Source organism: Solanum pennellii, chromosome 1 (assembly GCF_001406875.1).
Source record: "Solanum pennellii chromosome 1, SPENNV200".
In the NCBI taxonomy this organism is placed as follows: Eukaryota; Viridiplantae; Streptophyta; class Magnoliopsida; order Solanales; family Solanaceae; genus Solanum; species Solanum pennellii.
In genome coordinates, this window is record NC_028637.1 from 33,533,129 (window position 1) to 33,560,190 (window position 27,062).

At 36.2% G+C, this 27,062-nt stretch overlaps 1 pseudogene; it reads right to left on the bottom strand.

Moving 5' to 3' along the window:
- On the bottom strand, positions 1–27,062 carry LOC107019764 (annotated as a pseudogene).

Sequence of the window (27,062 nt, forward strand, 5' to 3'; positions counted from 1 at the left end):
TCACTCGTGGCAAAGAACTTTTTGGTATGGTAAAATGCAAGAGTTGTATGACTTCTTCTTCTTTGTAAGACATATATGTTTTACCTCGATTTCAAGCATCAATCCATTTATGCAAGTCCCCATCCACCATAGAGGAGTGCATAGCTCATGGCATCAAATAATTCTTGAGAGCTTCTTATCTACAATCATTAGGTCCAAGGAACAAACACTAGTCATCTGATATACAATGGAAAAAACAAAGACAAGATTAGTAGTTTTGTACCCATACTAATGTATACAACCAACTATATCTCAGAAGAACTTTACCTTCAAAACCTTTTGATATACATTTTGAATTCCATGGGGTTTAGTAACAATTTCCAAAAAAAAGAAAGGTCATAAATAAAGACCAGAGCCTCTCCTTTAAAGCAAAAGCTTGCTAGGAAAGCATGCACTGTGAGACATTACAGAGCAATGACGCAGCGGAAATATAGAGTGATCGATATACCTCCAGCCATTGTTAGCGATATAGTCAGAGTCTACAATTATTCTTCTCTTCAAAGATATTTTACTCACTCAAAACCTCACTCTTAGATGATATGGAGTTTTTAGAAGTAATTTGCTTAGGGACCTTGAACCAAATGACATATTTATAACCGTGCTTCCATCAAGAACGGTTAAGAGGTTATAGGAAGTTACCAACAACTATAGTAGTAGGATAGTGGACCCATGTAGTGGGATAATGGGTAGTTAACCATTATCCTATTAGTGTGATAATGAGTAATAAACCACTTCCTTATTAGCAGGATAATGGATAATTAACCACTTTTCCAATAGTGGGATAATGGATAGTTAACTACCTTCCCATTAATTGGATAATGGGTAGTTAACTACCTTTCCATTAGTGGGATAATAGGTCCATGAAGTGGGATAATGGACCCATCTAATACGGATAATATCAACATTAACTAAATGCTTACATTATCCCACTTGGTCCATATATTCTAATCCCATTAATGAAATGTAATACACGAATTATGGCGATAGTTTCTCTTGTAGTGAGTAGTATCTTCCATGTATCACAATGCGCTACATCCCTAAACTTTAACCCATATAATTAATGAATAAACTCAATATTTACTCAAGGTCCATACTTTAGTGATATTTCTGAAAATAAAAGTGAATGTGCACAGAGTTAATGAGAAATATCATATAAAATAGAGCTTCATAAACATTCATTGTTTTACATAGTGGGACTAAGTCTCATTGTGACTACATGATCCTTAAATTTTTGTGGTGGCATGTCTTTAGTTAAAGGAGCAGCTAAAATCTTCAGTGCTAACGTGTTCAATGACCACTTTCTTGTCTTTAACACGTTCTCTTATGGCTAGATATTTGATATTGATATGCTTGCTTCAACTACCACTTTTATTATTCTTAGCCATAAAGACGGCAGCTGAATTTTCACAATATAACTTAATCACTTAGTTATAGAGTCGACAATTCTAAGTCCAGAAATAAACTTCTTAACCATACACCATGTGAGGTTGCCTCGAAACAAGAAATGATCTCACCCTCTATAGTGAAAGTAGTAACTAAAGTCTGTTTGGCACTTCTCCAAGATATAGCTCCACTGGATAACATAAATATATATCCTGAAGTTGATATCCATGAATCAACACAGCCAGCAAAGTCTGAATCAGAGTACCCAAAGAATTACTAGTAATCTTATCGTTTGTACATAAGCATGTAGTCTTTTGTTCCTTAAAGATATCTTACGACTTTCTTTGCAGCTCTCCCGTGGTAAAGATCTGGATTACTCTGATATCTTCCTAACATTCCAACAACAAATGATATGTCAGGTCTTGTACAAACCTGATCATACATAAAGCTTCCGACAGCAGAAGCGTAAGGAGTGTCCTTCATTTTTTCCCTCTCAAGATCGTTCCTCGGGCAGTGATTCAAGTTGAACTTGTCACCCTTCATGATAGGAGCTACACTTGGTGAACAATCTTTCATTTGGAACCTACCTAAAATATTATTGAAATAGGATTCTTGGTATAATCAGAAGGTACCTTGATGTCTATCTCGATGAATCTTAATACCAATAACATAAGATGCATCGCCTATGTATTTCCTATTAAAACTTATAGAGAGAAATTGTTTCACCTCATGTATCATTCCCTTATCATTGGCTGCAAGTAAGATTTCATCCACATATTGAACTAAGAAACATATTTTACTCTCATTGATCTTATGATATATACATTGATCCATAATGTTCTTAACAAAGTCGAATGAAGAGATAACATTATGAAATTTCAAATACCATTGACGAGAAGTTTGTTTTAGTCCATATATGGATTTCTTTAACATGTATACCAAGTGCTCACCATTACTGGAGGAGAATTCTTCATGTTGTTTCATATAAACCTCTTCCTCTAGTTCACCATTAATAAATGCGGTTTTCACATCCATTTGTTATAATTCTAAGTCAAAGTGTTCTACTAATGCCAATATTATGAGCAAGGAATCCTTTTTAGACACAGGATAAAATGTCTCTGTGCAATCAATTCCTTCCTTTTGACTGAATCCTTTAGCAATGAGTTTTGCTTTATATATTTCTATATTGCTTAATGAGTCCTTTTTAGTCTTGAAATCCCATTTACATCCAATGGTTTTAACACCACTAGGCAAAACAACAAGATCCCAGATCTCGTTACTTTTCATAGAATTCATCTCTTTTTTGATGGCATTGTACCACAATTCAGACTCTTTACAATTCATGACTTGTGAAAAAGACTCAGGATCATTTTCAACTCCAATGTCAGATTCGTGCAAATATACAACAAAGTCACTACGAATTTCTGATTTCTTTCTCTAGTAGATCTTCTCAATGTTGCACAAACATTTTCCTTGTGGATTATGTTGTTCAACTGGTTGTTGAATAATTTCAGGAATTAATTGAACAACTTGATCTATATACATTTTTTCACCAGCTTTTGGAATCTCATTGATTTGTTGCTCAACACCTAATTGAACTTGAGGGGTATTATGCACAACAATCAATTTTTGAATTGAAGTGGAAGGTTGATTTCATATAGAAATTGTATTCTGAAATTGATCACTCCCACTTATTTAGTCATTTTCAAGAAATTTTGCATCTCTTAATTCCACATCCTAATACTGTTAGATGGACAATAGAATCAGTATCTTTTAGACCTTTTGGCATATCCTATGAAATATCAACTAATGGCCCTAGGATCCAATTTCTTTTCTTGTGGGTTGTAAATTCTAAATTCAGAAGGGCATCCCCATACACATATATGTGTCAAACTAGGTTTCCAACCTTTGAATAACTCAAAATGTGTCTTTGGAACAACCTTAGTTTGAACTCGGCTAATATGTAGCTGCTTTCTTAAGAGATTCCATCCACAAGGACTTAGGTTGCTTAGAGCTACTTAACATACTACACACCATGTCCAATAATGTTTAGTTTCTTCTTTCTGCTACAACGTTCTGATCCGGAGAACCATACATATTATATTTGGCAACAATCCCATTTTGTTGAAGAAACTTCGCAAACGAACCTTGTGCTTGTCCATCTTCTGTATATCTACCATAATATTCACCACCTCTATCAGTTCTCACAATCTTAATTTGTTTTACGCGTTGTTTCTCTACTTCAGCCTTGAAAACTTTATAGGCTTCTAATGCTTCGCTCTTATTATGAAGCATGTAGAGATACATATATCATAAATAATCATCTATAAAAATGATAAAGTATTTATTACCATATGCGTCCATGTCTGGACAACATATATCTGAATGTATGATTTCCAATACGGTTGAACTACTCTCGGCAACTTTCCGTACAAGTATCAAAATCAGTATAATTAAAGTACTTAGTACTCCATCATTCACTAATCTCTTAATTCTATCAATGGAGATATGTCCCAATCTCCGATGCCATAAGATAGAGGAATCTTAATTTATAACACATCTTTTAGTGCCAGTATTTACATGCATAACAATATGAGTGGAATGATTTTGTAAATTAAGAGACAAAAGACCATCATACAATATACCATATCCAATAAGCTTAGATTTATAAAATAGTTTGCAATCCCCTTCTAGAAAGAAGGAATATCCCAAAGGTACATGTCTTGATACTGAAATTAAATTCCTAGAAAAATTAGGAACATAAAAAGTCTTTTCCAAGTCTAAAATAAAACCACTTGCATGTCCCAATAGCTTCCACATGCAACTGCATCTTGTTTCCAGAATAGATGCTTCGCTCAACTCCCACTAGCTTCCGCAGGTTTCTTAAATCCTGCAAAGAATTATTAATATTGATTGTAGAAGCAGAATCAATCCACCACGTGTTATGATTAAGATAAATCATATTAGTTTCATAACAAACAAGAAAGATAGAAGTACCTTTCTTAACAAGCCATTGTCGAAACTTGACATGATCCTGCCTTATGTTTCCCTTCTTTCTATAGAAGGGACACTCGACATCCTTTTTTATGTCAGTTTCAAGTGGTGCCTTTCCTTTAGACCTCTTGTTGACTTGATTGGTCTTCTTTCCTTGAGTTGATGAATGTACTTTCTCATGTTTCCATCAGTAGTCGCCTTCCGCTTAAGCACACATGGCCATGAGTTCATTAATAGACCATTTATATTTATGTGTTTTATAAGAGATCTTAAAGGGACAATACTGTGCAGGTAGAGTATTCAGGATATAGTGCACAAGAAAAGTTTGAGACATTTTGACTTCAAGAATCTTTTGTTGAGCCGCTAAGTATCACATTTTTATAATTTGCTGATGCATATTTCTCACATTAGTGAGCCTCATTGATGAGAATTTCATAATTAAGGTCCTGGCAAGTGCCTTATCTAAAGTCTCAAACTGTTCGTCAATAGCCTTCAGTAATGACTTGAGATCGTTATATTGTTCGAAGAACCACGAATACCAACAGAGATTTTGGTCTTAATGAACATAACACTCAAACGGTTAGAGCGTTCCATTGTTCGTGAAGAAAAATCTTATTCTGAGTGCTAATTTCATTAAAGGTGGCTCATCTTTCCTGATAGCATAATCAATATCCATAAACCCTAAGTGAAGGAGAATTCTCTCTTTTCAAATCTTATAGTTCTTACTATTCAATTCGGGAATATCACAAATATAAGAGAAGTTTGCACGTTGCATAACTGCAAAAAATATACATACATACTTGACATAAATTTGAGCAAGTAATATAAAGTTGAATGTACTTACATAAAAATTGTATGTGGGATAAATTTTTCATTCAATTATATTCATATTTATGATGAAATTATAAATTTAAATAGCATGCTATTCTATCTTTATGATAAAACAATTAAACTCTCATTCATATTTAATCTGGGTAATTATGAAAAGTATTTCATATTTTATTTTAATTAATTATGCAACATTATAATAAAGAAATTAAGTTATCAAAGTCATGCATATTTAATTACAATTCTAATCTCAAAAAATTTCTTTATGTTATCCTTAACTTTTAAAATTTTATTCAATTAAAGATGTTGTTGCTAAACTTTAATAAAATAAATTGTAGATCACTTAGACATTTATTTCTTTAAGTGATCCAAAATATAATATATAATATCATTTCATTAAGATTTTTGTGGTTAAATCTCAATCAAATAAAATTATATGAAATACTAAATACTAACTCAAAACCATATACAAGATTTATTGTTGAACATTAGGCAACAAAACAACAATCTCTTTGCTTTTTATTACCAGAAATGTTTTCAAACATTTCAAAACAAGACCTAAATTTTTAAGAACCATTTTGAGTGATTTTTTTATAGAATTCCAACAATTAACAAAGCAAAGGAAATTCAACGGCTCTGATGCCAAATTTGAGACATTACAGAGCAATGACGCAACAAAATTATAGAGTGATCAACATACCTCTATGCATTGTTAGCAAAATAGTCGGAGTCTACAATTATTCTTTTCTTCAAAGATCTTCTAAGAACTCAAAACCTACTCTTAAATGGTATGGAGTTCTTAGAAGTAATAGTCTTAGAGACCTTTGAGCCAAATGACATATTTATAACCCTGCTTCCATCAAGAACGGTTAAGAGGTTATGGGAAGTTACCCACCATTAGAGTAGTAGGATAGTGAATCCATGTGTTGGGATAATGGGTAGTTAACCATTATCTCATTAGTGGGATAATGTGTAATTAACCACTTTCCCATTAGTGGGATAATGAGTAATTAACCACTTTCCTATTAATAGGATAATGGATAGTTAACTACCTTCCAATTAATGGGACAATGGACAGTTAACTACCTTCCCATTAATTGGACAATGGATAGTTAACTACCTTCCCATTAGAGGATAATGAGTCCATGAAGTGGGATAATGGACCCATCTAATACGGACCATATCAACATTAACTAAAACGCTAACATGCATTACATCTAAATGACAGTATTTGATTTCGCTGGTGTAAAGGAAGCACACGAAACAATAGTTAATTAAAATGGTCAGGATAAAAGGAACAATGATAGAAGATGCAAGAAATGGGCCTATATGTTGTCTCCATAAGCTGGACAAATAATACTTACGCGAATATGTATGTTCCAGCTCAACTTCAGTTAGAATAAGTAATCAAAACATCTATCTACATACAGAAGTGGTCAACAAAAATAAACTTTAATCCCTTGTCCCCCATTTTTCTCTTTGGGAGGCTGTACATGTATAAAAAGTATATTATTGCAAATGAAGAACCATGATAGAAATGTTTATGAATGTCATATAATAAAGTAAAATCAAAGTGTAAGCATGACCATTTTGTGGTGTACAGCCATACAAGTTTGCCCAATCACAAATAAAACCACAAACAACAAATAAAATAATATCGATGAAAGGATACTAATGAACACAAAGCATCAAACACCCTATCAGTTCAGTAATGTATGCAATCCTATATACTGAGATAATAATTCAATTTTGAACATCATAGTTGTCAGGAAAAATAAATTATGTACAATATTATCACTACAAAAAAGATGATGTCAGCTCATAATTTTGCAAAAATATCACCAAATTGTTTTCCTATTAGCACCGGTCCATCTCGTGAAACACGAGATTATATAAAAGAAAGTACAACAACAGATGATCCTACAAAAGAAAGTACATCTTTATATTATGAAGTAATATAATAAATTGAGAAAAACCTTTTGCACATCAAATGAATTAGATTTATGTTAAAGAAACTAACACTTACCATTGTCATCCACCTTAATATAGCAGGTCCCAATTCCTATTGCAACACATACCTCAAACTAGGAGTACTCTACTTAAAAGAATAACAAGCATATGTAATCTTAATTAGAAGTAGCAAACAAAGGAACAGAAGAATTCATTGAAAAGCCTAACTGATCACTTATCACTGCCTTTTGTGTAACTACTCTAAGCGATTTAAATTTCATTAAAGAAGGACTTGAAACATTCTCAGCAGCCCACCTCATTGATCCTCAAAGCATTAGAAAAATCATAAACATATAATTCTCCGTTCTCTTATTTGACCCAATTTTTATGTTTTGAGGAACAATCAAAATAAAAAAGTCTAGACCATGTAAAAGAAAATGACCACTGAGGGTGTATATGAAAGTCTGTCCCATCTAGTGTCTTCGTTCAAAATAATACAACTCAAAATTTGTTATAATTAAACTACTTGTTTTTATTAGAATTGTGTGAGCTGGACCTTCAACAAGAAATACTCCACATCTTCTCATTCAAATGGCATCATAATTATAATAAAACCAATAACAACACTACGAATATCAATAATGACTTCATAATTCAATTATATAAAAGGCTCACCTCCGTGCACCAATCACATTCATCTTTGCCAGGGAATGACAACATCTTCTAATTGCTGAACCATATCAAGATTCACCTACAGAGCACGGGATAAGTTCTTAGCATGCATCCCTTACGAAAGACGATACATCTTATGGTCCACATATAATTATTAAACGACTCCACCAAGATGTGCAATAGTTACACCAAAATTCCAAATTTAAAGAAAAAAGTGTTGAGGCTCATATCTATGACAGTGCCTCTCATCTACAATGCTCCAGTTGCCACATCTGAGAAACGGTATACTTTACCCACTTGGTAAAATCAATAGGAGAAGTCCTACAAAATGGCTACAGAATCAAGATACGACCAATGCAGTGAGGTTGGAGGAAAGGAAGTACTTATAGTTTTGCAGATTTAGAATCATTGACTTGAAAATACGTTCTTCTTGATCCTAGACGCATGGTACACCCATATGCACTTTTGAACCCTGTGAAGTTGGCCGACCTATCAATACATCTACTACAAAAATAAGACCTCAAACATATGAAGATCATGAAGAAGGGGAAATATCATAACTTATTTTCCAGCATAAAATTACCAAAATATTGTGAGTGTTAGGATAAAACTCTATATTGTTCGCATCTTGCATCTCAAGAATGGATCTAGCTTACTCGATAACAGAATTCCGCGTGCCTAGACATATACCCAGTAAGGAATCCTATTTTCATTTATATATTTGGCAGCAAGAATTTTACCCTTCTTACCTCTCTCACCAAATCCTCTGGGAATAATACAACATCCGCCCCTTATTAATAGATGACTGTGTCAAATGTCAAAAGGCTACATAAAATTGAGTAGGGTGTAGAAAAGATGACATATTCCTTCTCTTTATCCTTCAATTTGGGACTGTATACCTACACTATGTAAACATCAAGACCTAAGATGTATCGTAAGAGCTTGAATGAACCATCACTTGCATTCAAATTGTCAAAGGAATTATGTATAATGTCAAACCCACGGTACAATAGCGGCAACGTAAAAGGTGAAGCACGCGTGCGAATTAGAACATCCTTACCGCAAACGAACTTACAAAATCTAAGAAACCAGACAGGAATCCTGAAGTTAGCTTGTATACAAAGACAAACCTTTCCATATCAACAATTTTGGGGGAGACACATGGATTCACAAGGGTGGTTCTTAGGAAAGACTCTTGGAGAGAACACAAGATCCTTTTTGGACATCCAAGACTATACATGAAAACCACAAGATCATGAAGGACAGAGTACAACTTTTAAAACTATAAAGTATAAAAATCAATATATTTTATTTGTTTCAATTGTGACAAAACTTCAAGTACTTGGAGTGCAGTTTCTTCCTTCAAACGGATTATACGGAATTACCTGTTGCACCAACATTTTTTTCTAAAATATTCAATTCCAAGGTACAAACACTTGCTCTCCGGTATACAACTACAAGATTAAAGACCAAGTTAGTAGTTTTACACCTATTTTAATGAATGCTATGAAGTAAAACCCATAAAAATATTACCTGAAAAACCTACGATATCCATTTGGCTTCCAGTGAATTATAGTGAAAATTTCCAACAATGAAACGCCGAAAATAGAGCTCAGAGCCTCTCATTTAAAGCCAAAACTTGTTGGGTAAGTATGCAATTAATCTTAATGGATGTATTTTTATGTAGCTGGTGTAAAACAAGTATACGAAACCATGATAAAATGACCGGACAAAAAGGAAGAATAAACAAAAGATGTAGAAACTTTCACATAGCAGATCTCTATGCCATAGTAGCGGATATCTGGTAGAAAGTTGGTTGAATTTAATGTACGAGTGCAGAGCTTATAGAGAAACAAACATAAGAAGAACAGTCAAGCAAATCTCATGGGAAAAGGGAATAAGAGTTTTGATACACCTATAAGAATATTCATTTGGGAAAAAAAATATGATTGTAGAATGGAGCATCATCTATAGAAGAGAAACAATAGTATCAATTTTCATATAAAGGATATGCCCTCGTCATCAAAAGAATCTAACAAGGGAACATAAAGAATTCATTAAAAAGCTCACCGGTCCCTACCTTTTGAGCAAGCCAACAAATTATTGACAACATCAGAAAAGATGAACCATATATTCTCTATTCTCTTACATTACAAAAACCTTTAGGAAAGTCTGCCCAATTGGGTGTATTAATTCAAATTACTAAAAATCACAAACTCGTATAATAAAACTGTGTAATTTTTATTTTAAGTCCAAGAACAACTCCACAACATTCCATTCAATTCTTGAACATCCTTAACCTACACTGTGAGAATAACAACCTAAATTCTTGAAATTCCTTGATATTAGCAATGCCAATATTTTCTAAAAAACTACAGTTTCTTTAATTTTTATATGAATAAAACTTCAAGAGTTCTTCATTTTTCTAGAAAAGAAAGCATGTGAGAAATTTAAGAAATCTGACAACATCAAGTACTATGAGTTTCTCTTATCAATGTATAGAAGAAACAGCTAGATTGACGGCAAAACTGAAATGGGGGTTTAAGGTTTTGATCCGAGATCATTCCGATGGCGTACTTTACATGGTAGTGTAACAAATTTTCAATTGAGTTGGTGGTCTCTCTTTTATAGATTTCCAAAACGTGTGCTCGCAGAAATAAAAGAATACAAAACGTATTTATTTACACTAGTTAATACTCTCAAATATAGTAGTTTTTGCAAATTTATAATTAAAACAAGTTTTTTTGATAATCAGAGTCATTTACACAAAAATTCATAGATGATGTCTATTTGATATTATCCTATAAATTTTAGCATCTCCAGTTTATGGTTCAAAATTTAAATCCTTAGTTATAAAATTATTATTCAATATTTTATACATTTTAAAATTCCAAAATATTAATATTGTTTTATTTAACCTTAACTAGTATAATAACTCGCACTTTACGCAATGACGGATTAGATATTTTTAATATACCTAAGTATTACCATCATTAGAAATGTGAATATATATTTTTAATCATCCTAAATACACCACAACGTAGATACTACCAGATCAAACAATTGTAGAAAATTTACATGGACATCCTTTAAGACGTTATCTATAGAGATAGTTGGTCACGGAGGCGAAAATGGTCCACTTTAAAGGTCAAACGATCCCCAAAGAAGGTAAGCCCCTCATCTTGCCAATTTTCGTGTTCTATAGTCCACCATCTTTTTTGATCATCCGAAATTCCAAGATTATTTTCGCCTAAAATTTACAAGGACGTCTGTAGGACCTTATCTATGTAGCCAGTTGGTCACCACGACAAAAATAGCCCATCTTAAAGGTTAAATGAGCCCAGGTAAACCCCTAGTTTGCCGATTTTAGTGTGCTATAGTCCATCATCTTTTTCGATCACCAGGAATTCCGTGATTATTTTCTCCCAGATAAACGTTGCTTTTGCAAATTTTCATGTCCTATAGTCCACCATCTTTTTTGGTCATATGTAATTTCAAGATTGTTTTTGCCCAAAATTTATTCGGACGTTTGTTAATACCTTATGTATGGAGCTGGTTGATAACCACGACCAAAACGACCTATTTTCAAGGTCAAGCAAGCCCAGAGCAGGTAAACCCTCCATTTTGCCGATTGTCGTGTGTTATAGTCCACCATTTTTTTGGTCATCCGGAATTCCGAGATCATTTTTGCACAAAATTTACATAAATGACAATTAAGACATCAGTAAGATAGAGAATGAGTCGGGGTAGCAAAAGAGTAATGCCAACTGGTCCTCTTATCAACAAAAACAGAAGTATCCTGCTTCATTGTTTGCTAGTGCACATACACCTAAGAACAAGGGTGAGTACTATGGTCTGAGTTCAAGAGTTAAAACCTACCTATTCACAGGGTAGTGTGGCACAAGGAGGTAGCAAGCCTCCTGCCTATGCCAAGTGCGGTAGAAACCACTCTGCTGTTTGTTGTTAGGGCTCCAACGGTTGTTTCAAGTTAGGTCAGACCGGGCATTTTATGAGAGTGTGTCTAGTGAATTATAAGGGAAATGGTATAGGGGGCAATAAAGCTCATTCTTCTTGAGTTGCTCCACTAGACAGGGTTTCACCTATAGGAACTTCTTCCGTGAGCAAACCCCTTGTATGCTCTCAACAATTACCAAGAGCAAGAGGATTCACAAGATGTTGTCACTAGTATGATTTAAGTGTTTGACTTAACTTTTTATACTTTGCTAGACCAGGAGAAAGTTTATCTTTTGTAACTCCATATATTTCTATGAGTTTTGATCTTATTGCTAAGCCACTTAGGGAACCATTCAATGTTTCCACACCTACTGGTGAATCCATTCTAGCAGAGAGAATCTGTCCTGATTGTCTAGTTTCCGTCAATCACAAGAGTACCATGGTTGATTTAATTAAGTTAGACATGGTAGACTTTGAGTTCATTCTTGGTATGGAATTGCTTCATGCCTGTTATGCCTTAGTTTATTGTAGAACTCAAATAGTTAAATTTTAGTTTCCAAATGATCCAGTCTTAGAATGGAAAAGGAGTTCAATAGTGCTAAGGGTTGTTTCATTACATACCTTAAGGCAAGAAAGTTAGTTTCTAAGGGGTGTTCTATCACTTAGTCCGAGTCAATTACTCAAGTGCAGAGATAACTCATATTAAGTCAATTCTAGTAGTAAAAGAGTTTCCAAAAATCTTTTTAAAAGATCGTAGAGTCCCTCCTGAGAGAGATAAACTTTGATAGATTTCTTCTTCTGGATACTGGTCCTATCTCTATTTAACCATATAAAATTGAACTAGAAGAGTTTATATATTTGAAAGAACAGTTGAAAGATATACTAAATAAGGACTTCATTTGACTAAGTGTCTCACCTTGGAGCGCTAATGTATTGTTTTTGAAAAAGAAAGATGGTTTTCTTAGGATGTGTATAGATTATGGTTAATTGAACAAGGTTACAATCAAGAATAAGTATCCTCTTCCTAGAATTGATTATCTTTTCTATCAACTTCAGGGTGCTTCTTGTTTATCAAAGATTGACTTCTGATCAGGCTACCACTAGTTGAGAGTACGAGAATGTGAGATTCCAAAGATACCTTTCAGAACCAAATATGGGCATTATAAGTTCTTGGTCATGTCCTTTGGGTTCACCTATGCGCTCACTACATTCATGGATAAAACCTTATTTACATACGGGTGTTATCGTCTTTATTAATGAGATACTAATCCATTAAGGGAAATAGGAAGATTATGTTAGTCATCTCAATATAGTCCTTCAGACATTAAAATATAAGGAGTTATATGCTAACTTATCTAAGTGTGAGTTTTGGCTTGAATCTGTGGCATTCTTGGGTCACATATATTCCGCTGATGGTATTAGAGTTGATATCCAGAAAATTGAGGTAGTGCAAAATTGTCTTAGACCCACATCTCCAATTGATATTAGGAGTCTCTTGGGTTTATCTAGCTATTCTAGAAGGTTTGTGGAGGGTTTCTCGTCTATTTCATCTCCTTTGACAAAGTTGACTTAGAAAACATTGATGTTTAAATGACATGAAGCTTGTGAGAAAAGCGAGGTACTCAAGGTTTTGTTGTGTATTCTGATGCATCAGGAGTTTTTGCATTGTGTCCTAATGCAGAATTGCAACGTTATAGCATGTGCCTCTAGACAGTTGAAAGTTCATGAGAAGAACTACCTAACCCATGACTTAGAGTTGGATGCTGCAATTTTCATTTGAAAGTATGATGTCACTATTCATATGGTGTTCTATTGATGTCTTCATTGATCACAAGATTCTATAATATGTGTTCACTCAGAAAGAGCTTAATCTCAGACAAAGAAGGTGGTTATAATTGCTCAAGGATAATGAAATGAGAATTCTTTACCACTCAGGTAAGGCTAAGTGGTTGTTGATGCCTTAAGAAGGTTTTTTATGGGTAGTACCACCCAACTTGAAAAAGAGAAAAAAGAACTAGCAAAAGATGTGCATAGACATGCACGCTTAGGAGTTCGACTCAGGGATTCCACATAACAAGGAAGATTAGTGAAAAATGGGGCCTAATCATCATTAGTGTCAGAAGACAATGAGAAGCAAGACCAAGATCCCATTTTGCTTGAACTGAAGACAAATGTTCAAAAGTAAAGAGTAATAGCTTTTGAACATGGGGGAGATGGTGTATTGAGATATCAAGGCAGATTGTGTGTACCTATGGTGGATGGGCTTCAAGAGAGGATCATGGAGGTAGCTCATAGGTCTAGATATTCTATTAATCCGGGTTCCTCAAAGATGTACAACAATTTAAGAGAAGTATATTGGTGGAATGGTTTGAAGAAGGGCATTGTTAAATTTGTTGCGAAGTGCTCAAACTGCCAACAATTTAATGTAGAGCACCACAGTCCTAGAGTGTCACACCCCGAGCTACCCCTGAGATGCGTACACGGGACCTATGACCACATGTGATCCTAAGCAAACCATGTTGGCATGATCATGAGCATACTAAGGATAATAAATTGATGGGGAAGCTAAATCATAATTAAAATGTAAAGATGGGGAATACCCATATAATATAACAAAAATATTTGAAAATGATGAGTTTAATACAAAGAAAATATTAAATCAATATGAAGTTGAAGCTAACTATGTCTGAAAATAGCCTCTAACTGACTAGACGTGCGGTGTTCAGTGTATACTCCCCATCGAGAGGACCCAATATACCCCGCCAGATTTATAAATGCATGCTGGCGTGATCACTATATGGATGCCCAAAGATGGGACTTACGACCTACTTGGCTAGTAGTTTTGGGACTATTAGGGTATGCTGATCCCTAGTCCAACTCGGTATTATGCTACTCCCAATTAATTAAATGATTAACACATCATGACTGAATTTCTGTATATAGTAGATAGCTCAAAACTTAACAGGCATACTAAGAATGCAACAATACTTCTGATAATGATGCGTTAATAACTGAGGCATGTATAACTAGATAACTTAAATATCTGAACTAGCATTTTTAATTGAAGAAGTAAAGAAATACATAGCTAGGGTTCTGAATTTCATGCAATAACCTGAGTTCTAACATGGTAATTTGATTAAGAACGTATAACTAACTGTTTCATGATATTTTGTTGAAGTTCTAGAACCCTAGGTTTAATCATGATATGAGAATCAAGAATGTAATTGAAAAATAGGGACCCAATGGGTAAAGGAACCCACTAGTGAAATCCCACATACATGGTGAGGAAAACCACGGAGAAATCTTTCAATTTCGGGGCTGGAATTGATGGAAACTTTCTGCATTCTTTAACTAGTGTTCTTGACCTTTTTCTCCTCTCTTGCTTCTTATTTTCTATGATTTTGACTTGGGTAAGTTCTAGTTATGTTTCTAGGCTTAAACTGATTAAAACCACATGATTTAGGGTTTAAACGATGTAGCTTAAGGGCAAAATGAACAAACAAAAAGACCAAAAGACCCGTGACATAAAATCTATCAAAGTCACTGACAGAGTTGACTGACGGTCCATACTGGTCGATAGTCGTTTGTGACTAAGAGTTGAAAGTAAGATTGCGAATTGGCAGAGTCAACTGGCGGTCCGTAATGGTTGACCGTAGTTCGCGACATAGAATTTAAAGTAATTTGATTAATCGATGGAGTTGACTGACTGTTCGTATTGGTCGACTGTCATTTGCAACTAAGAACTTGAAGTAAGCTTATAAATCGACGGAGTCGACTGACTGTACGTAATGGTTTATCATTGTTTTTTATTAACAACTTTAAGTCAATTGACCCATAGATCGAGTCGACAGATAGGTCGTAGGTCGAGTGACGGACCGTAAGTTGACTGATGATCCGTAGTTGGCTCGTTGCTGGAACCTGCAACTCTTGAAAATCTGCATTTTTGTACTATTTTTGATATGAGGTGTTACATTATCTTCCCCTTGGGACCATTAGTCCTCGAATGATGACCAAACTAGCTAAAACTGAGGGAGAGAGTTGCAATCCCAACCACTAATCACTAAGAACTGAGTTTCTGACTAAATAACATGCAATTACATTGAAAATGCAAGTACAAACTGAAGGAACATGGTTCTAAGACTGAATTCACACATGAATGACTGAAAAGCTGAAGAGGAACTATTATCTCAAGCTGGAGTTGAATCGGAAAGAAAGAGGTGAGGATACTTGGCTTACATGGTTTCTTCTACTTCAAAAGTAGCTCCTGACATACAGTGGTCACACTGTGTTTTCAATGCATTCTGCTTAAGAGTTGTGTGTCTCTAGATCCATTTTGTGGTAGTTTTTACAATTTTTGTTTTTTATTTTGCAGGAAAGATGTCCAGGTTAAACACACATCATGCACTTGGAAAAAATTGCAAGTTTATACCTATGAAAGCCATCAATGGTCCGTCATCCCATCGACGGACTGTAGGTGGTGACCGTTGATGGGCAGTTCAGGTTGATGGAGAATATCAGGGAAATCTAATAGGTTGTGGAACCACGAGCATTCGACGGACCATACTGGTGAACCATCGATTTGTTCATTTCAGGTTCTGGTACCTTACCTTTTCAAAATTTTATGTGTGGAACGATGGAGGAGCATCGATGGGGCGTAGATGGATCAACGGACCGTACTTCTGGTCGTCATTTGATTAAAAGATGATGCTATCCGGTCAAGAAAAATAATTCTAAGTATGAACTGATGAAGGCAGTAAACGGACTGTTGTTCCATTGATGGTCTATCAATGAGGTCTTCGATTGAACTCGTGTTTAGAACTTTCTTTATTTCAATTCCTTTTTCTTTAGAACTATGTCTTCAATAAATAGGGGATTAAACAACGTTTTTTATGGTTAACTACCATTATTATTGTTCTACTTTGTGTTGGACATTGTTGTTGCATGCTTTGGGAAATTAATCAATCTCCGTATTTAGTTGGAAGCTATTTTATTGCAATTTCAAGTTGAATTTCAGGGTTTCTTTATATTGTTAAGTAAGTTCATGATTGATTTATTCATTATTATGAATTATGATCTTTCTAGAATAGGTAACTAAATCCACAACTAGGATTGTGGGAACCATGGGTAATTAACAAAGTAATCCAAGCAACTAAGCAATTTTTCAGATAGTGTTTTTACATGTATTGATAGTTCTTTTGCTTAGAATTCTTTTTAACGAGTGCACGCGTTACAACTCCCCTTATTGCTTCTTGCCGACCAAGGAGATATGAATAAGATTAGAATTATCAACATAGATATAGTGTGATACTATATAGTAGACTAGTCTTGATTGGTGCGGAGTAATAAATAAGCCATATGTCAATTAAGATGTATAATATAAGGTAAAGGTAAGGGTTAGTATCTTTATACACACGTAGCCAGACCAAGGTACGAGGTGAAATAGTCTAAATGTCGATGTGGGAGTAGGTAAGCAACCTCCATTACCAGTTGAGGCGCAAAATCAGGAACGAGCTGTGAACCAACAAGTAGAGGTGAGAATGCAACCTCCAGCAGCCCCGTGAATTCAGGTTTACAATAGGGGCAACATGAGCATTGTAGATTCTAATGGACCTCTTGTCCTACCCCCTCTGCCACATGGGCACGCATACGTGGTGACGAGTAGCTTGATGCAAATGCTGACCGCGAGGGGTTCATTCTTGGGACTGCCATCGGAGGACTCACATGCTTATATAGCGAAACAGAGGTCTTTGTGCAAGAGTTGTGTGGGTATACCGGACTTGGATATGAATGTTATTGTGTTGCAAGTGTTTCCTCTATCAGTGACAGTAGATGCCGCAATATGGTTTACCGAGCTTCCCTACAACTCTATGTATACATTTGATTAGTTGAGATATGTGTTATTGGCAAGACACTATCCATTGTCCAATAAGCTTAACCACAAAGACAACGTGAATAACTTTATGGCACTACCAGGAGAGTCGGTGAGTAGCTCTTGGGACAGATTTACTACCATCAAAGAGGCATACCAAACCACCCCATTGATGATGAGTCACTGTAGGAGTACTTCTATAGAGGGAAAGATGACAACAATAAAGTAGTGCTTGATACAATTGCGGGTGGCTCCTATAGAGAATGTACTTATGCTGAGATTGCGGAGAAGTTGGAGAAGATATCTAGCAACAAAAAGGCTTAGAGCACTAGAAAGTAAGACACTAGAGAAACACCTTTGCGGTACAAGCTACAAATAACCCATACGCAGATGAGATGCGTGAAGTGTTGGCATAGATGAGAATTGAGCTAGGGTTGGTTTTGAAACATGTGAGTGGAGGTGCAGAGAAGGAAAATGTGGTGAACTATTGACTAAAACACCACTGCCGCTGGATGAGTACTATTGTGATAAGGATGCTTATGCAGTGAATGATCAGACGGGGGTTTTCTTAAAAATATCCCAAGGCTCCAGTTAGGAAAATTGGCGCCAAGGTTAAGGAAACCAAGGTCATAATTATAGTAACTACAACCGAAAGGGTCAATATGTCCGAGATGGGTACTACAACCGCGAAAACAACTTCAATGGGAATAACTATGGTAACAGGAATGATCGGAGTAGGCCCTATGTTCCTTGCAAAAATTGTGAAGTTTCTCCTAGGGATGGTTGAGGTAGTATGGTGCGAATTGAAATTATGATGCAGAAGATGATGAGGAGATTTGATGCTAATGATAAGAATGTCAAGGAGATGAGGGGTGACCTAGTGAACATTGGACAAAAGGTGGATGCATATGCAGTTTCAATTAAGCACCTTGAGTTACAGATGGCTCAATTTTCTACTACAATGAACCCACGCCAACCTGGCACCCTTCCTAGAAACAAAATCCAAAAATCCTAAAAATGATGGACATTACATGGCAATCACTACTCGAGGAGATAAGTAGACCGTCGATCCACCTATACCGTCTCTAGAATAAGGTGATATGAGAAAAGACGAAGAGGTAGTAGAATCTAGTGGAGAGTTGGTGGACAAAATAGCACAAAAAGCAAAGGTGTCTCAGAATGTGGTCCCCATTCCGAGACCGGCACCACCATTCCCTCAAAGATTAGTGAAGAAGACTAAAGAGTGTAAATTTCGGCGATTTATCACTATGTTGAAATAGCTTTGCATCAATGTTCTATTCATAGAACCTTTGGAACAAATGCTCGATTATGTTAAGTTTATGAGAGAAATGGTGACAAAGAAGTGATCTATGAGTTTTGAAGATGATGACAGAATGCAGCATTGTAGTGCTATTGCTACAAGGTCTCTTGTACAGAAGAAGAAAGATCCGGGAGCCTTTACCATTCCATGTACTATAGGTCTGCTACACTTTGCTAAGACACTATGTGATCTTGGGGCTAGCATAAATCTCATACCTCTGTCCATTTATAAAAAGTTATGCTTGGGCGACCCAAAACCTACTATGATGCGGTTACTGATGGCAGATTGAAATGTGAAGAGGCTCATCAGTGTCCTTTATGATGTGCTTGTGAAAGTGGAGTCATTCATATTTCCGGTCGGTTTGTGATTATTGACTTTACTTTAAGGTCCCCATTATTCTAGGAAGACCGTTCCTTGCCACTGAGCGTGCATTAGTCGACATGGAAAAGGGGTAGATGAAATTTCTGTTGAACAATGAAGAAGCAACTTTCAATATATGTAGGTCCATGAAGCAGAGTGGTGAGCTCCAAATGGTATCTGCTATATCCTATATTGTTGAGAGTGTATTCGAGGTGAAAATTGAAGAGTGACTTGGTGTTGAGGCACTAGCGGCAGTCATCATGAATTTTGATAGTGATGGTATTGAAGAGTATGGGTCTTTGGTGGCTGCACTTGATCGAAAAGAATATTGGTCAAAACCGAAGAAATCAGAGTTTGAGATGAAGCATCGCGAGTCCCCATCCGCGAAACCATCTATTAAGAGGCCCCAAAATTAGATCTTAAGGCCCTACCACCTCATCTTAGGTATGTGTTCTTAGGACGATATGACACTTTTCCGGTGATAAGTACAACAGATTTGAATGGAACAATAGTAGAGTGCTTAGTGGCGGTATTGAAGAGGTTCAAACGAGCCAATGGTTGGACTATTAGGGACATTATCGGAATTCCTCCTGGTATTTTTTCCCCCAAAATCAAACTCATGCCCGATTACAAACCAGGTATCTGATCACCAAACAAGGTTGAATCCACCTACGCAAGAGGTAGTAAAAAAAGAGGTCATCAAGTGGTTGGATGTCGGAGTCATTTATCCTATTGCGGACAGTAGTTGGTTGTGTTATGTTCAGTGTGTGCCTAAAAAAGGTGGAATGAAAGTGGAACCTAATGGGAGGAAAGTGCTTGTTCCAATGCGACCATTGACTGGATGGAGAGTTTGCATGGACTGCCGAAAGTTGAATGCTTGGACAGAAAAGGACTATTTCCCAATGCCATGTATCGATTAGATGCTAGACTGACTGGCAGGAAAAGGTTGGTATTGGTTTGTTGATGGTTATTCAGGCTACAAACAGATCTCTATCGCTCCAGAAGACCAAGAAAAGACCACCTTTGCTTGCCCCTATCGGACTTTTGCATTCAAAAGGATGTTGTTTGGGTAATGTAATGCACTGGCGACCTTCCATTGTTGTACAATGTCTATTTTCTCTGATATGGTGGAGGACACTATTGAGGTGTTCATGGACAATATTTTTTGTAGTGTGAGACTCTTTTGACCGGTGTTTGAGTAATTTGTTTGAGGTGCTCAAGAGGTGTGAAGATTGTAATTTGGTGCTAAATTGGGAGATAGTGAAAAAAGGAATTGTGTTGGGCCATCGCATCTTTCAAAAGGGGATAGAGGTTAATTGAGATAAAGTGGAAGTAATAGAGAAGCTTCATCCACCCATCTATATCAAGGGTTTGAGATGTTTCGTTGGGCATGTTAGTTTTATAGGAGGTTCATTAAGGATTTTTGGAAAATTGCACATCCTTTGTGCAAACTACTCGAGAAAGAATGTAATTTTTTTCTCGATGAATCCTATCTGAAGGCGTTTGGAGAGTTGAAAGAGAAGTTGGTGTCTGTACCAATAATTATTTCACCATATTAGAGTTATTCATTTGAGTTGATGTGCAATGAAAATGGGGTGGCACTTGGTGTGTTATTGGGAAAGATAAGGGATAAAATCATTCACCCCATCTACTATGCCATTAAAGCCCTAAATGAAGCTCACAAGAAATACATGGTAATTGAACAAGAACTTCTTGCAGTAGTGTTTGCATTTAAAAAATGTTTCTCATATTTGCTTGTCACAAGGGTCAAAGTGCATACTGACCATTCTTCCTTGAGGTAATTGATGGCGAAAAAAATGTGAAGCCAAGGTTGATCAGATGGGTGCTATTGTTGCAAGAGTTTTCCTTTTGAGGTAAAAGATAGAAAGAGGACTGAGAATCAAGTTGCCGATAACTTGTTTATATTGGAGGATGAAGCTATGCGAGAATTGGGAGAAAAGGTGGAACTTGATGATGCATTACCACATGAACATGTATTGGCCGCTTCTCAAGATTTTATCCCATGGTTCGCAGACTTTGCAGATTTTCTTGCAAGTGATATAGTTCTGTTAGAGTTGAACTTCCACCAGAGAAAAAGCTCATGCAAAATATGAAAAAGTTATTCTGGGATGAGCCTTACTTATACAAGAGTTGTGCGGATGGGATAATTCGAGGCTGTGAACCAGAGATCGAGATGTTGAGTGTTTTGGATGCATGTCATTCCTCGCCTGTGGGTGGGCACCATATTGGTATTCAGACTGCGCATAAGATCTTGCACTTTGGATATTATTGGCTAATAAACTAACAAGATGCCCACGATTTCACCAAATCATGTGATCGGTGCCAACGAGATGTGGGAATTTTGAAGAGGTAAGAAATCCCCTTGAATCCTATTCTGGTGATTGAGCAAATTGATGTATGGGGCGTTGAGTTTATTGGACCGTTTGTGAGATCTCATGGGATGATGTATATTCTTGTAGCGGTTGAATATGTGTTGAAGGAAATAGTGTCACCGCTTTTTTGAAAAAGAACATCTTCTCCACATTCGGTACACCTAGGGCCATTATTTGTGATAGTGGCTCTTACTTCTGTATTATATTTTTTAAAGGGCTATGAGAGAAATTTGATGTTCGCCATAATGTGGCTACTCATTACCATCCACAGACTAGTGGGCAAGTTGAGGTGTCAAATCATGCGATCAAGCAAATATACGGTAAATGCTAATAGAGCGGATTGGTCAAAGAGGCTTAATGATGCTCTTTGGGCTGAGCACACTACATAAAAGACTCCCATAGGTATGTCTCCAGACCAACTTTTAAATAGGAGGACTTTTCACTTGTCGGTCGAGTCAGAGCACAAGGATATATGGCCAATGAAGAAATTGAAGTTGGATTAAACTGAAGTGGCAGATCAAAGACTAAATGTTTTGAAAGAGCTAGATATGTTTCTCCGACATTCCTATGAAAGTTGTTTCATCTACAAAGAGTAGATGAAGAAGTATCACGACCAAAGGATTTAAAAGCGAGAGTTTGCAGTGGGTGACTTGGTTCTTCTATTAAACTCTAGGCTGCGCTTGTTTCCGGGAAAACTCAAGTCAAAGTTGACAGGGCCATTCCTCATTACTAATTTTTCCCACATGGAGCGGTTGATGTTGGAGAATAAAGAAGGCACAAATTTCACACTCAACATGCAAAAAATAAAGATCTATCAAGGGAATGGAGAGAGTATGCATGAAGTGGTTGAGGCCTATATTCTTGATGAAGTCTGAGTATTCAAGGGGCGTGCATCTTTCCGCGACGTTAAATCAAGTGCTTCTTGTGAGCCAAACCAAGGTGTATCCTCTAGACAACAATAAGTTATATTTTCTTTGTAGAAATAGTCGTTCTTTTGCTTTATTTCTCATTATTTCATTTTGTTTGTGTGTTAGTGTTGGTTAGAGATTAGTATAGAGTCTCTGTCACAAAAGAGTACAGAAAAACACAAAAATAATGGCCTAATGAGAATTACATGTGCATGGAGATAAAGCACAAATCTACAGAAAATGGTCTGGTGAAGAGGTCTACGGATCTCATCAATGGACGGTCTTTCCACCGACGGACCGTCGATGGTGTTCGTAGATCCCATGTATGTCCCCAATTTTTTCTATGTCTTGAAGTGATCGAGGATCCCTGTCGACGGAACATCTACAGACCTATGAACCGTCGACGGGATCTCATAGGTCGAAATATGCCAGTGATCCGACCCCACTAGAAATATTAAAAGTCATAACCTATCAAATTCATTCCCTCTTCTAATTCTTTTAAAATTCCCTTCCGTAACTATTTTTACTTCTTTATTTCCTTCCTATTTCACCCATAATCATTCACCCAAGTCTCAAATCATTCCAAAATTAGAATCTTTAGTTCCCCAACTTTCGATCTCCTCTAAATCCACTGTGTCTGCATCCTTCGTAGATCGGTGAATGAGTTTGGGAGCGTGGACTAACATCTTAAAGACCTGAATGCTGTCTTAGGACAACAGTACGAGACCTCGTCTATGGATCATCGATTGATCGAAGGTCCATTGACGGAGTCCGTCGAGCGAATCACCCTGAAAATGCCCAAGTCGATTGATCGACAGACCAATCTGTACGTTCGAACATGTTTATGCTAAATTCTAAAATAAATCTAAGATTTACACGACGGAAGTGGACTAGGGTCCGTCGATTGATCGACGGGCCGTTCTGTACCTCCGTAATTTCCATCAAATAAGTCTGCATTTCCATTCTCTCTATATTTCTAAGTTTCAGACGACGGACATGATAGACGGACCGTCATTGATGCCATCGACCTGACTCTACAACAACATTATGTGTCTTTAATTTTCAAAGTTTTCTGTGCCCCATTATTTTTCAAGTGTGCAATTATGCTGAGTTGAAACTAACAACTACTCTACATGTATTACTGGCCCCCAAGAAGGATATTGTCTATGCCAAGAAGGGAAAATTCAAGTCATTTTCCCCATTTTATCTGAAGCTCATAGATTCCAATTGACTTAATGGTGTTCTGGTCTCCATTATTACAAATAGAGGTTTACAAGTTTTACTGCACAGTTTTGGAAGTCATTTCAAAAGGTCTTGGGTTCAAAGTTGAACTTAAGTTCTGCATTTAATCCTCAGATAGATGGGCAAGTAGAGCGCACTGTTCAGACCTTAGAGAATATGTTGAGGGAATTTGTTATTTATTTCAAAGGTAATTGAGATGATCACCTACCTCTAATTGAGTTTGCTTACAACAATAGTTACCACTTGAGCATCCAAATGGATATTTGGAAGCTCTTTATGGGAGAAGATGTACATCTCCGATTTTATGGTTTGAAGTTAGTGAAGTAGGGTTGATAGGACAAGATTTTATTCATCAAGCTACAAAGAAGGTGAAAGTGATTCAAGAGAGGTTTAAAATGGCAAAAAGGCGTAAAAATCCTACACTGATGTTTGGAGAAGGGAGTTAGCGCTTGAAGTAGATGATTGGGTATATCTAAAAGATTCACCCATGAAGGGTTTTATGAGGTTTGGTAAAAAGGGGAAACTTATTCCTTGGTATATTGTAACTTACCAAATATCTAAGAGGATCGACAATGTAGCTTGAGAGTTGGAGCTACCACAAGAGTTAGTCGCAGTTCATCTGATGTTTCACATCTATTTGTTGAAAAAGTGCATGGGCGATCATGCCTTGATCATACAAATTGAAAATATCTGGATTAAGTATATCTAATCGTATGAGGAGATTCCTGCTCAGATTCTAGATCACCAAGTTTGCAAGTTTAGAACAAAAGAGGTAGCATTAGTCAAAGTACTTTGGAGGAACCAATTTATTGAAAAAGCTATTTAGGGAGTTCTGAAGGGTATGAAGAGGCGATATCCACATCTCTTCGACACTGTAGAAGCCCTGAATTAAGGTCCTAAGCCTTTCTGGAATTTATTTATAAGTTAGCATGTTGTATTGCATTAAATTATGGGTGATTGAACTCAACGTTAAATATTACACCCTTATCCTAGTAGGATTAATCTCAACTAGGACGAATGTTCCCAATGCGGAGATATTGTAACATCTCACAAATTTAAATGAATAACAAGGAGTTAATTATTGGAAATAGTCATTTTGGAAATAGTAAAAATCTAGGAATTTTCTTATGTTAAAATAGTTGAGCTTTGATCAACTTCAAACGTTGGATTTGTCAAGATCATTGAGTTTAACTTGTGGATTTCATTGGGGGTGATCCCTACAAGTCATGTGAGTCTTTCATAACGTTGGATTCATTCACCCACACGCCAAACATGTTTATTTCACGAAGTTCATTCTAGAATGTTTAAAAATTGACGAATCTTTACTGGTGCTCTAGAATTTGTCTTTTTTTCTTGAATTGGGCTGATTGAGAAGTTAATAAGATCTTCACGTCGAATTTTAGAGTTATTCTGAGTTAGGTCATGGTCTCATATGGTAGGTATCTGAATCTAAAGGAAAATTGAGAAAAAGAACCAACTTTAGACGAATTGGCTTTAAACCACGAAAAAGGAACAAGTCGGGCAAATTTAGGTACCTGGACGCGAAGTTGTTCCTTAGAATTGAAAAAGTTGTCTTCGCGTCGCAGAATAGCCACAGACCATTTCAAGTTTACTGATTACATAGATTCACTGTTATTTAGATTCATGACAGTACAATTTTTTTTTGTTTTGACTCTATGAGCTCTATTATTGAGATTTTCTAATTAGAAGCTTAATTTAAACCTTTTGATTTGTTTTCTGGTAGCTTGAGCATTTGTCCTTTAATTTTAATTTTAATACTATTTTTGTTCATTTAATTTTCTTTTTTAGACATTTATTAGAGAATGGCTAGCTGCCTCAAAAGACATTTTGCTTCTATATATCATTCTTAGGATCCAGGATGCTTGTGGTCGGTCCGTGTTCCAGATTGAGGCACAATTTATATAGTAGCAATGAACCCATCTCACCCATAATTTATTTCTCTTGTGAGTTAGATTTGACAGCTATTTAGCTATAATAGCCTTATTCCATTGATCAACATCTATCATATTCAATCCAACAGCCACCCTTGGCTTACAGAGCTGTTGCCATTCAATAGGTGATTTATTTATATTCTCTGCTTTTCCAATCCATACGTATTTTGTACATGTAGTAGTAACCGTATTGAGCACATTCTTTGGAAAAAACAATGATTTGGAAAAGAAAGTTTGAATGGAGAATAAGACATTTTTGGTAAGCTGATCTTTCCTGGCATACGTTTGTAGCTTAACACCCCAAGTAGTGATCCTTCATAGTATGTTATCAAGCAAAGGTTGGCATTGTACCATGGACAATCTCTTAGTACTAAGAGGTACTCCTAAATAACTTAAAGGCAGTTGCTCTTATTTACTACTAAAAGCTTTTATTTCTCTAAGTTTCCCTACATTATTGATACTTCTAACATTCCATGACACTAACATAAACGTTGAGGTGAGTGAGCGTTTTGGCCTCCATAATCCCCGTACTGGCAACTTCATTGTCCCACTTCCGTATGAGTTTGTCCTCCCATGTTGATGATAGTAAATGCATTAGTGGTCGTAATGTAATTCAGGGGTAAATTGGGAAATTGAATCCATAAAAGGATGGTTTCAAAACATCATCATGTAATCGAAGTGAGAAGCCTATTGTTTAACTATTTTAGGTTCATAGTATAAGGGCCAGAGTATAAGACTTCATTCATGTAAATTCCACTGGGAAGGTATAAACCTTTCTAAGGAAGCAATTGTTGGTTCAGTATCAACTACATACAATATCATAGCTTTCTTTCATTTTTCTGTAGCTTTAAGAATATCATCCTTTTGCAGCTGAACTATCATATCACCTTCCTTAATAATATGGTTTATATATTATAGATCCATACCTTTAAATCCCATCCCGGTTCCTTGGAATAAGCTTGCCCACTGCTTTCCCATCTTATTATCCTTCCCTGGGTTCTCCACATTGTCATCGACACCTAGAGCTACTGTTTCATTTGTTGCTGAGTCCCCTGCTTTTTCCTTGCCTCTTCCTGTTGCAGTATGAGAATCAAGGCTTTTCTCTAGTCTATTTAGACTGCCCAACACAAGAAAACTATCTATTAACAGTAGAGGTGTGTGCTGCTCTTTTTCAGCTGTTGGGGTTTGTCGATCCAT